The 11,228-nt window shown below is 36.5% G+C and overlaps 1 protein-coding gene and 1 long non-coding RNA gene across 11 annotated transcripts in view; one reads left to right on the top strand and one right to left on the bottom strand.

Moving 5' to 3' along the window:
* GRIA4 (glutamate ionotropic receptor AMPA type subunit 4) overlaps positions 1-11,228 on the bottom strand; it is a 548,948-nt gene that overhangs the window by 401,096 nt on the left and 136,624 nt on the right. The window lies entirely within an intron of this gene.
* LOC309636725 overlaps positions 1-11,228 on the top strand; it is a 332,310-nt gene that overhangs the window by 304,743 nt on the left and 16,339 nt on the right. The window lies entirely within an intron of this gene.

Here is an 11,228-nt window from a genome sequence, read left to right on the forward strand (position 1 = left end):
TACTTTCCAGTGTCCTAGTACGAGATGTTGGCCACAGAGATGCACAGACCAATATGTGTATTCATTTGGTGAGATTGGCTTTCTTGATAAATAAGAGTAAATTGAAGCCATTTTTCTAATTATTCATACTAACAATTCTTTACATATATAATGATTTATAACCTATAACATCCATGTATTTTAAAGCTGAATCTTCTCAAAAATTGCTGTCATAAAGGGTAAAGGAAAGAAACACATTTATTTCCAGCCAATTATTTTCAGAATATTTTACATTTAATTCTCACAAGTTTTCAAAATAAGTGTTGTGGTATCCCCATTTTACAAGGGTGAAACAGCAGTTTAGAGAGGTTTTAAACTTGTCCAATAGTACAGCTTTAGTAAATTGCTGAGCCAGAATAGAATTGAGCCTCAAGGCCTATATAGTTCCAAACCCTTAAGGACTGATGCCACATCTTAAAAAGGTTATATCAACAAAATTGCCTATAATGTGTGGACCATGCTTAATTAATATTTATTTCATGAAATAACCTCTCTTTCCTGTATCACCATCCTTGTAATATCTTCTTAAAGTTGCTCTTATAGAAATAGTGTTCCGAGTTAAAGAAGAGTATTTTATTGATATTTTCAAAGAGTGGCTGCTATTTTGTTCATTTTCAGTTTTTTTCCCCAAAGGGAATGTATAGATGAAATCTATATAAGTCAAGTTCTGTATAATGAGAAAAAGTTTGGACAGACTAAAACACAAGTATGCTGTAACACATGAAGGAATAATTTTTCTTCTCTTCATAATTTTATTTTTAGAATGTTGTTTTGAACCAAATTAGGTGAATAAATTTGAGTTACACAGGTCAGAGGTGTATTGTGTATACTTTGACAATAATCTGTCTGCTTTAGCAATGATTCACTATATTGATATTTATGATCTTCAAATAAATAAATTAACTGATGTTTGCTTAATAATGTGGCTGATAAATGGAATACTGACTGCCATATCAGTAAACAAAGGATGTCACAGTCATCAGCTATTGCAGCCACTGCCAACGGTGAGCTGGTGAGCCCTGAGGAAACTCAGGATGTGAAAATACAGGATAGTGGCCCCAGGTAGCTGAGGTACATATCATGAGGAATGATTTCAGTGAGCCCAGACTCTTGCATCTTCCCATACATAGGAAAGCGCTAAATTCCTTAACTTGAGATATCTAGTTTTCTTTAATTAACAATAATCTTTTGACATTCAGACTACCTGCACTTTGTTGTAAAACTTTTATAATATATAACCTGGCTTCCCTCCTTGCCTCCTTGAAGCAGTTCTCTCAGGGTTACTTGAGATGCTGCCTCCCAGGCTTGAAGTCCTAAAAATTCCCACCAAATAAAACATAACTCTCAACTTTTAGGTTGTGAATATTTTTTAAGCCGACAGTAGTATATATTTGTGTATGGTATACAATCAAAATGTTTCCGCAAATTACTAAGTGAATTATTTTTTCTCTATCCCCTTCAAGTATGGGTATGCCATTCATTTGTAACATAGTTAGGTATTTTTGTAGTATTATTATTTTTGGTATTCCATTTTGGGCTCCCCCTACATCCTGGTTTTATCTTATATTTTTGTTTGAGGGTACATCCTATAAGACAGTGCTACACAGAAAAGTATACTTAAAGAAGTATCATTCCTTTTACACTCTTTCACTTCCATTCCTACCCGCCTTATATTGGTAACCAATCTCATTAGTTTCTGATTTATCTTTCTGATATTTCTTTTGAAGAGATTAGTGGATAAATGTGTTTTTTTCATTGCCCTCTTTTTCTTATAAAGGATCACATACTATAGGTACTCTTTCACATATCCTTTTTTTCATGATTGTACAAATGACTTTTTATTTAAAATTACAAAATAAATTATCTATAAGCATGGACAATGAAAATCATTATATATTGTCAACTGAAACTAGTAATTGAGGATTATAGTGAGTTTCTTAAAAATCAGACAGCCTTTTCTTCATTTTCTTCAACTGACTTCTCGGAAATTATTGGTGAGAAACATTGTCTCAAGCATCCTGTCATAGTTCATTAGTAATGGTGAAGCACTGTTCTAGGAATTAGAACTTATCACCCCCTATCCCACCCATTCCACTGATTTCCAGGATCTTTCTCTTCTTTAGCATCCAATAAAGAAGTTCTTACAACCTTAGTTGGATCAATAATTCCCTTCTCCACCATATTCACAAAAGTTCCAAGCGTAGCATCATAACCAACTTCTGAGGAATTTAGCATAATTTTCTCAATTATCAATAATCTTTCAACATCTACATTCTTAACAATGATCACTAAAAGAATTTTGAGTGTTCTTTTAATAATTTCTATATCATTTTTAAAAATCTTCATTAGCTGTAATTAGTGAGTCTAAGGCTGAAATGTAGCAAAGCAGAACACAACCCCCTCCCAGAACAATGCTTTGTTTAACAGAAACTCATGGAACATCAAGGGCATCTGTAAATTTTTTTCATTCACTGCAGCATAACTTGTTTCACTAACCTTCAGCACAGCTATTCTACTGAAAATTTTGCCAGAGTCCACTCAGTTTTTCCTTTTCATATTCTTTAGTTATGATATCTGACTGCTCATTGATTTCTTAAATATGTTTTTCAATTTGAGACTGTTAACTTTTTCCTTCTAAGAGCAGAACTTCATCTTTGGTCATAATGACCTTTCCAACCTTTCCCAAGTTATGAGTCTGAAAATCATCATCATCATGATTTAGGGTCACTCTCTCTTCTCTGAACACTGAATCACCAGTAGCAATACCCATGTTTTCAAGCAGGTGTTTTTTCTATTGTCACAAACACCTGGAGCTTTGACTGCTACAATCTGAAGACCAACTTTTAGCCTATTCAAAAGGAGCGTGTTTAGAGCCTCTCCATCAACATCTTCAACAATTATTATCAAGGGCTACAATGAACATTGGCAATTTCAAGGGCCAGTATAATGGACTAGACACTTTCTTTTCATTCAATAGAAAACAGGCATCTGAAATACACATTTCTGATATTTTGATGTATGCAAAATATGAAGAAATATAAACTTAAACCTCAACTTAATAATTTCTAGCTCATCATTCAGGAGTTTTCTATCCTTTAACATGACTACACCATTTATTCCAATCTCTTTCACTGCATTGGAAATTATATTGCCAATTTCTTTGTTTGCAGAAATCTTAGCAATCAGCAATTTCTTAAAGGGTTGGTACAAGTTTAGACTGCTTCTTAAGTTCAGCAATTACAGCATCTATAGCTAACATTACACCTCTTCTGATTTCCACTGGCTTAACACCTTTGCTAATCTTCTCTAAGCCGTCTTTGGTAATAGAGTATATCAGTAAGGCAGCAGTGGTTGTGGGCCTACAGTCTTTTCATTTGTATCACTGGTAATATTTTTAACAAATACGCTTTTTCTGTCTCTGTATGTGAATGTCTGCTTAGGTCTTTTTCTTATTTTGCCATTGGGTTTTTGATCCCTTTTTCTTCAGTTTTAAGAGTTCTTTATGTATTAAGGATATTGGCTCTTGTGTTACACATTGCAAATGTTTTCTCCCAGTTAATAAATTGTCTGTGATATTGCTTATGTTATTGTCTTAGCTTCTTTTTTTAAACTTTCACTTTCACATAGTCAAATTTATCAATGTTTTCTTTCATTTCCTCTAGAGTTTGTGAAATAGAAAGTATTTTCCTATTGTGAGGATAAAGAGAAATTCATCCCAGTGTTCTTCTAGTTCTTGTTTTCATTTTTTATATTTACATTCTTGATCTATTTGGAGTTTATCCTGGTATATGGTGTGCGATATTAATCAAATTTTATTTTTTTCCAAATGACCACCCAGTTGTTCTACAACCATTAATTAAAAAGTCTACCTTTGCCTCATTGATGCCCCACAGATTACCGTGATCATATAATAGGCTTCCTTATGTATTTGAATCTACTTCTGGGTTTTCCATTCTGTTCCTCTGTTCTCTGTATCTATTCATGTGCCAGTATAACACTATTTTAATTACAGCTACTTTGAAGTATATCTTTATAGCTTTCTATCTGGCAGGGCTAATATCCTCTCATAGATTTTCTTTTTCAGTGTTTTCCTGCCTCTTCTTGTATGTTTGTTTTTCCATATGAACTTTATTATTATTTTCTACACTGTAAAAAAGCCTGCTAATATTTTGATTAAGATTGAGTTAATTTTATAAATTAATTAAGGGAGAACTGACATCTTTATAATGTTGAATAGTCTCATACAGGAAGAGGGGATGTCTCTTTACTTGTTCAAATATACTTTTACATCTTTCAGGTATGTTTTAAAGTTTTCCTTATAGAGGTAGCACATATTTCTTTTTAAGCTTATTGCAAAATATTTAATCTTCTTTGTTGCAGTTGTTAAAGGGGTTTTCTCTACCCATTCATATATTTCTTAGACTACTTAAGAAACTCCCAGCAATCATCCATATCTTCCTTCAATCCTTTCTCTATACCAGATCCAGGGTGATCTTTTAAAAATGTAAATTTGTTCATTTTCTTTCTAAGTCCTTCAGGAGCTTCTACATTAATATGAAGACCAAGTTCCTAGCTAGGCCTAACAAGTCTTCCACCTTCTGGCCTATACAGCCACTTCTCTGTGAACTTTGACCACACTGGCCATTTTTCTTTCTGTGGGGCCTTTGCCCCCTACTCCCTAAGCCTGAAATGTTCCTCTGCACTTAACCACTATTCACTCACCTAGTGACCTCTTAGTCACTTTTCATTACTCAGGTCAGTCACTATCTTGAGGATATCTTTCCTGATCCCTAAATTCAGCAAACATTTTGCAAGCTCTCATAGAACCTGTAATTTTTATTAGCATTCCCTGCAATTGGAATTAAATAGTTAATTAGGTTATAAATTGATTAATAAAAACTTATGGAGAAAGAATTATTTCTTTGGTGACTGCCAGAAAGTGTTGTGTATTATAGACCCTCACTGAATGAAGAAAGTAAACGTGTCCTTTTAAAGAAGTATTACATGTTAAGTTGTATTGAATAAGTATTTATTATATTTACAGAGCTGGAGATATCTGTAAGCTTTTGAGATAAATTAGATAACAAAGATATACTTATAATTATAAAATATCAGTGAAGTTTTTGGTCCTCCTCTTTACTTTTTTGAGTATTTTTGCCAAATCAATTAAGTACTAGTAATTTTATTTTATTTTATTTCTTACAGAAAAGCATTGTCAGCACTTGAATGTGCTATGACTAAAATATTAGATGAAGTATAATAGATTAATCCTATAAAAATTCACAAGAAACTGCTCATTCTTTATACATCCCAATAGGCTTTGGAATCTAATGCAGAAAAGGCAGAAGGTAATGGGATTGATAATATGGCAAATTAAAAATAAAGCCATAGTCTTAATTTTCTTTTATGTTTGTAAGTGCATCAAAAAGTGAATTTATTTTTTCAGAAATGTAAAATATTTAAAACGAACATTTAACAATAATCTATCATTTTGTCTCCATTATGGAATAACTACTGTCTCTGTTTACCAATAGTTATGTTTTGGTACACATAGGTTTAAAATAGTTCTAAGACGAGTACACTTAAAAATTGTACTCTGGAAGAGTCATGCAGAGTTTAGGTCAAGATGGCAGAATAGGAGGACCTGGGGTTCACTTCTCCCCGCAAGTACATCAAGAATACATCTACAAGTGGAACGATTCACACAGAGCACCTGCTGAGCACTAGCAGAGGACCTCAGACACCTAAAAGGACAAGAAAAGATCCTCAGAACCAGGTAGGACAAAAGAGAGAAAAGGAAGAAAAAGAAAAGAGGAAACAGGATTGGATCCGCACCTCTGGTGGAGGAACTGAAGGAGATGAGAGGTTAACACAACTGGAGAGGCCCCCTCACTGGCAGCTCGATCAGCTGAGATGGAGTGAAGCTTCATGGGCTATTGGAGGAAATTGTAGCAGCCGGCCTGTGGCAGGTAGGACAGAGAGAGATTTTGATGGACAGTCCGTGCCACAGTTTTGGGCACCCCAGCCTGAGACAGGGGTTTGCCAGTGCTGGCTGGGATTGGGTGCTGAAACGGGGTTTGGAGAGCAGACCCAAGGAGAGGACTGCTGTTGGCTGCGTGGAGACAGCCTGAGGGGATGGGAGCGAGGGGCTCCACAGCTAGGAATGCTCCTGGAGGAAGCACGGACTGCAATGGAAGTTGTCAGTGCTGAGTGGCGCATGAAGGGCAGGGCCACCTTCGAGGCCTCTCTCCTCACACACCAGCCCCTGCTCCATGGGCAATGGGAGGGACTCCCACCAAAGCAAACACTCATGCCCCAGTCTGTCACTGCCCCTTGCTTCCCCACCTAAGCAAGCAAGAGTGACCCAGTCAGTAGCTGCCATGCCTCATCCCACAAAAATGGGCCATCATGCCCCCAGTCCCTGACTTCACCCCATCTCTCCTGGATGGGGAGCAGACGCCTGAGGGTGACCCACATGCAGAGGTGGGACGAAAACCAGAGCTGAACCCCAGGGGCAGTGTGACTAAGGAAGAAGAACTGAAATCTCTCACTGCACCTGCACATGCTGCAGATAAAACCACTGTGATCAGCTTGGTAAACCCAGCAACTGCAGAACATCTGAATGGACAATGGGTGCTTCCAGAACTGAAGCTGGTCTAGCTTTAGCAGCTGTAGACTTTGTGGGCACGTATACATGAAAGTAGGGCCAGGTCAGAGTCTGAGCTGCCCCTACAGTGCCCACAGTGGGTCCAGAGACCTACTTAGAGGTCTTAGAGGGCCTCCAGGGGAGGCAGGGGTTGGCTGTGGCTCACTTTGGGGACAAGGACACTGACAGCAGAGGACCCAGGGAATTTTTAAACTTATTTATTTATTATTTTTATTTCTTACATTTTTTAAAATATATTTTTTATTTCTTTATTTTTATATTATTTTGTGCTTTGGGGGGTTTGATTTGGGGAGGTTTTTTGGTTGTTGTTGTTTTTGTTTGCTTTTTTGTTTGGGTTTTTCTGTTTTTTGTTTTTGTTAGTTTTGTTTTTATTGTTTGTTTTGGTTTCTGGGTTTTTTGTTTGGTTGTTTATTTTGTTTTTGTCTTGTTTTTTGTTTTTATTGTTTGTCTTGGTTTTCATTTGTCTGTTTGAATGTTTTGTTTTGGCTGTGCCACAAAGCTTGTGGCATCTAGGTTCCCCTGCTGGGGGCTGAACCTGAGCTCCTAAGGGGGAGCACCGAGTCCTGGCCACTGGACTGCCGGGGAATTCCTGGCCTCAGAGAATATTAATCAGCATGAGCTCTCCTGGAGGTCCCCATCTTGGCACTATGGCTCAGCTGCAACCAACAGCCTGCAAGTTCCAGTGCTGGAACACCTCAGGCCAAACAACCAGAAACACAGGAACACAGCCCCACCCATCAGCAGAGAAGCTGGCTAAAGTCATGCTAAGCTCACAGACACACCAAAACACACCGCTTGACATGGCCCTGCTCACCAGAGGGACAAGACTCAGCTCCACTCACCAGAGGGCAGGCCCCAGTCCCTCCCACCAGGAGGCCTACACAATCCCTGGGACCAATCTCACCCACCAGAGGAAGACACCAGAAGCAAGAGGAACTACAACCCTGCAGCCTGTGGACAGGAGACCACGAACACAGCAGACAAAGTAAGACAACAAAGAAATATGCTGCAGAAGAAGGAGCAAGGTAAAAACCTATAAGACCAACAAAATGAAGAGGAGACAGGCAATCTACCTGAAAAAGAATTCAGAGCAATGATAGTAAAGATGATCCAAGATCTCTGAAAGAGAATGGAGGCACGGGTCCAGAAGATACAAGAAATGTTTAACAAGGACCTAGAAGAACTAAAGAACAAACAGTGATAAACAATACAATAAATGAAATGAAAATACACTAAAAGGAACCAATAGCAGAATAACTGAGGCAGAAGAAAGGCTAAGTAAGCTGGAAGATAGAATGGTGGAAACCACTGCCATGGAACAGAATAAAGAAAAAAGAATGAAAAGAAATGAGGACAATCTCAGAGACCTCTGGGACAAGAAAAACACACCAACATTAGAATTATAGGGGTCCCAGAGGAAGAAGAGAAAGAGAAAGGGACTGAGAGAATATTTGAAGGGATTATATTAGGAAACTTCCCTAACATGGGAAAGGAAATAGTCATCTACATCCAGGAAGTGCAGAGAGTCCCATACAGGATAAACCCAACAAGGAACATGTTGAGATACAAATTAATCAAACTAACAAAAATTAAATACAAAGAAAAATATTAAAAGCAGCAAGGGAAAAGCAACAAATAAGATACAAGGAAATACCCATAAGGTTATCAGCTGTTTTTAAAGAAGAAACTCTACAGGCCAGAAGGAGTGGCAGGATATATTGAAAGGGAAAAGCCTACAACCAAGGATAATTTATGCAGCAAGGCTCTCGTTCAGATTTGATGGAGAAATCACAAGCTTTAGAGACAAGCAAAAGCTAAGAGAATTCAGCACCACCAAACCAGCTTTAAAACAAGTACTAAAGGAACTTCCCTAGGCAAGAAACACAGGAAAAGAGAACAAAAGAGGAAGGGAAGAAAAAAGATCTACAGAAACAAACCCAAAACAATTAAGAAAATGTCAATAGGAACATACATATTGATGACTATCTTAAGTGTAAATGGATTAAATGCTCCAACCAAAAGACACAGACTGGCTGAAGGGATACAAAAACAAGACCCATATATATGCTATCTACTAGAGACCCACTTCAGACCTAGGGACACATACAGACTGAAAGTGAGGGGATGGAAATAGATACTCCATGCAATACTCATATCAGATAAAATAGACTTTAAAATAAAGACTGTTACAAGAGACAAGGAAGGACACTACATAATGATCAAGGGATCAATCCAAGAAGAAAATATAACAATTGTAAATATATATGCACCCAACATAGTGAGCACCTCAATACAAAGGCAAATTCTAACAGTCATAAAAGGGGAAATCAACAGTAACAGAAAAATAGTGAGGAACTTTAACACCCCACTTACACCAATGGACAGGTCATCCAGACAGAAAACTAATAAGGAAACAGAAGCCTTAAATGACACATTAGACCAGATAGACTTAATTGATATTCATAGGACATTCCATCTGAAAGCAACAGAATACACTTTCTTCTCAAGTGCACATGGAATATTCTCCAGGATAATTACATCTTGGATCACAACTCAAGCCTGGGTAAATTTAAGAAAACTGAAATCATATAAAGCATCTTTTCTGACTACAACACTATGAGATTAGAAATCAATTACAGGAAAAAAAAAGAGTTAAAAGCACAAACACATGGAGGCTAAAACATATGTTACTAAATAATCAATTGATCAATTAAGAAATCAAAGAGGAAATTTAAAAAAATACCTAGAGACAAATGATAACAAAAACCCAATGATCCAAAACCTATGTGACACCGCAAAAGCAGTTCTAAGAGGGAAGCTTATAAGAATACAATCTTACCTCAAGAAAAAAGAAAAATCTCTAATAAACAACCTGTCATTACACCTAAAAGCAACTAGAGAAAGAAGAACAAACAAAACACAAAATTAGTAGAAGGAAAGAAATCATAAAGATCAGAGCAGAAGTAAATGAAATAGAGAAGAAAAAAACAATAACAAAGATCAATGAAACTAAAAGCTAGTTCTTTTAGAAGATAAACCAAACTAATAAATCTTTAGCAAGACTCATCAAGGAAAAAAAGGGAGAGGACTCAAATCAATAAGATTAGAAATGAAAAAGCAGGAGTTATAACTGACACCACAGGTATACAAGGATTATAAGACATTACTACAAGCAACCATATGCCAAAATAATGGACAACGTAGAAGAAATGGACGAATTCTGAGAAAGGTAAAACCTTCCAAGGCTGAACCAGGAAGAAATAGAATATATGAACACAATCACTGTAAATTCAATAATTTCACAGTTACTGAAATTGAAACTGATTAAAAATCTTTCAACAAACACAAGTCCAGGACCAGATGGCTTCACAGGCAAATTCTATCAAACATTTAGAGAAGAGTTAACATCTACCCTCCTGAAACTCTTCCAAAAAATTGTGGTGAAAGGAACACTCCCAAGATCATTCTACAAGGCCACCATCACCCTGATACCAAAACCAGACAAAGATATCACAATGAAGAAAATCACAGGCCAATATCACCAATGAACATAGAGGCAAAAATCCTCAACAAAATACTAGCAAACTGATTCCAACAACACGTTAAAAGGATCACACAACATGATCAAGTGGGATTTATCCCAGGGATAACAGAATTCTTCAATATCGGCAAATCAGTCAGTGTGATACACTACATTGACAAATTGAAGAATGAAAACCATATGATTATCTTAATAGATGCAGAAAAAGCTTTTGACAAATTCAACATTTATGGTAAAAACTCTCCATAGAGAAGGCATAGAGGGAATCGTCCTTAACATAATAAAGGCCATATATGACAAACGCACAGCAAACATCATTCTCAATGGTGAAAAACTGCAAGAATTTCCTCTAACATCAGGAACAAGACAAGGATGTCCACTCTCGCCACTGTTATTCAGTATAATATTGGAAGTCCTAGCCATGGCAATCAGAGAAGAAAAAAATAAATAAAATGAATCCAAATTGAAAAAGAAGATGTAAAGCTGTCACTGTTTGCAGATGACATATACATAGGAAACCCTAAAGATGCCACTACTAGAGCTAATCAATGAATTTGGTAAAGTTGCAGTATACAAAATTAATACACAGAAATCTTTTGTATTCCTATACACTAACAAAGATCAGAAAGAGAAATCAAGGAAACAATCCCATTTACTGTCACAACAAAAAGAATAAAATACATAGGCACAAACCTACCTAAGGAGGCAAAAGACCTGTATTCAGAAAACTATAAGGTACTGATGAAAGAAATAAAAGATGACACAGAGAGAGAGATATACCATGTTCTTGGATTGGAAGAATCAATATTGTAAATGATTATACTACCTAAAGCAGTCTACAGATTCAATGCAATCCCTATCAAATTACCTATGGTATTTTTCACAGAATTAGAACCAAAAAAATTTTAAAATTTGTATGGAAACACAAAAGTCCATGAATAACCAAAACAATGTTGAGAAAGAAAAACACAGCTGGAGGAA

Source organism: Balaenoptera physalus (genome assembly GCF_965194825.1).
Source record: "Balaenoptera physalus genome assembly, chromosome: 10".
Taxonomy (NCBI): Eukaryota; Metazoa; Chordata; class Mammalia; order Artiodactyla; family Balaenopteridae; genus Balaenoptera; species Balaenoptera physalus.